Source organism: Rhagoletis pomonella, unplaced genomic scaffold (assembly GCF_013731165.1).
Source record: "Rhagoletis pomonella isolate Grant_MI unplaced genomic scaffold, Rhpom_1.0 Rhpom_scaffold_00008, whole genome shotgun sequence".
In the NCBI taxonomy this organism is placed as follows: domain Eukaryota; kingdom Metazoa; phylum Arthropoda; class Insecta; order Diptera; family Tephritidae; genus Rhagoletis; species Rhagoletis pomonella.
The window spans coordinates 38,309,340-38,310,716 of record NW_023458562.1 but is presented as its reverse complement, the minus strand read 5'-3'; the positions used below and the strand labels follow the sequence as shown (position 1 = coordinate 38,310,716).

The 1,377-nt window shown below is 31.4% G+C and overlaps 1 protein-coding gene across 1 annotated transcript in view; it reads right to left on the bottom strand.

Annotated features, from left to right (window-relative positions):
• LOC118744842 (major facilitator superfamily domain-containing protein 6) overlaps positions 1-1,377 on the bottom strand; it is a 242,387-nt gene that overhangs the window by 169,675 nt on the left and 71,335 nt on the right. The window lies entirely within an intron of this gene.

Genomic DNA, 1,377 nt, shown 5'->3' with positions numbered 1-1,377 from the left:
AAAAATACGACCATAGCCTCAGACCATCTACTAGTAATAGACCAGTAAGAGCGATGCTCTTTATAGTATGTAATGTATTTACATAGGTACATAGGTAATATGGCATCGCTTATAATAACCCACAAAATTTGCAAGAGAGCACTGTAAATTCTTGCTAGTGAAGTTTTTACCAGCAGAAAGTAGCTAGCAGAAGGGGAACAAAAGTAAATGTCAAAGGCCGCTGTTTTTGAATTGGTTAAGCATAAAGAAAAGTAAAATGAGTGGAAATCAAAATATTTATGTTGTACTGCACTTTGCTTGTGTGTAAAGAAAAGTTTAAAACATTTATAAATTGTATAATGTTTACAGCAGCAGTGTCAAAACAGTGGAACCACTGTGCACTTGCAAGTTTTTGCTAGTTTTGTGTTGATAACTTTTTCGCTAATTTTCTTTTCACAATTCTACGCTCTATTGTGCTTGTACGCTCTCGCTGCGATTTTTACTGGACAAGTTCCCTGCAGCAAAATTTAGGGACAGTCTGGCAAAGCGCTAGTTCCGCCCTACAAATTTCAGAACTGTCCCTGAACTACTGAAAAAGGGATGCAGAGTTGGACGGTTGAAACTCATATGTTGCTAGTTGCGCTGTCATCTATGTTACTCATCCTGGTCATGTGAAAGCTGACAAAAGATGCACAAATGTAATATACTATATTTTTTCGATTTTCTTAGACCCTAAAACTAATAACAAACTGTTTTCGTTTATTTAATATATAATTCTCTACATAGTTTATGGGGCAAATGCTAAAATATTTCCAAAAAAGTCGTTATTGGTAACATTAATTTCATTTTTATACATATCTACGTACGTATAAAATTGATTGCAAAATATAAAATTTAGTTAAGCTACACTTGGCAGCAAAGGTCTGCGTACACCATTTCTTTTTTAAATATTCACAATATATTGAGAGTTAAAATTTGTTATTATTTAAATGGTCATACTTAAAATAAAATCATATAAACCATGCTTTAAAACTTTATACAAAGCAAAGTTAAATTTAACGATCTTTCATCAAAATGTTTGACCTTTTAGTCGGATTTAAAAAATTAAACAAAAGTGGTAAACAATCTCACTTTGAAATGGGAGTGCTATTGATATGAACGATACTGTACATACGTAAATGTATCACTAAGCACCCGAAATGTGGAGTTATGCAGTGATTTTTTTTTTTAATTTCCAATGTTTTTCATTTTAAATATTTTTCGTTTAGTTTTTATTTAAGTACTATGTCTCATACTCCATAAACCATTTAAATTCAAATTCCTAACCGTGCTGCAAACTTGATAGAACTCTTCAAACTGTCTTCAAAATTTAAAATTTTTAATCAGAGATATTTTTTT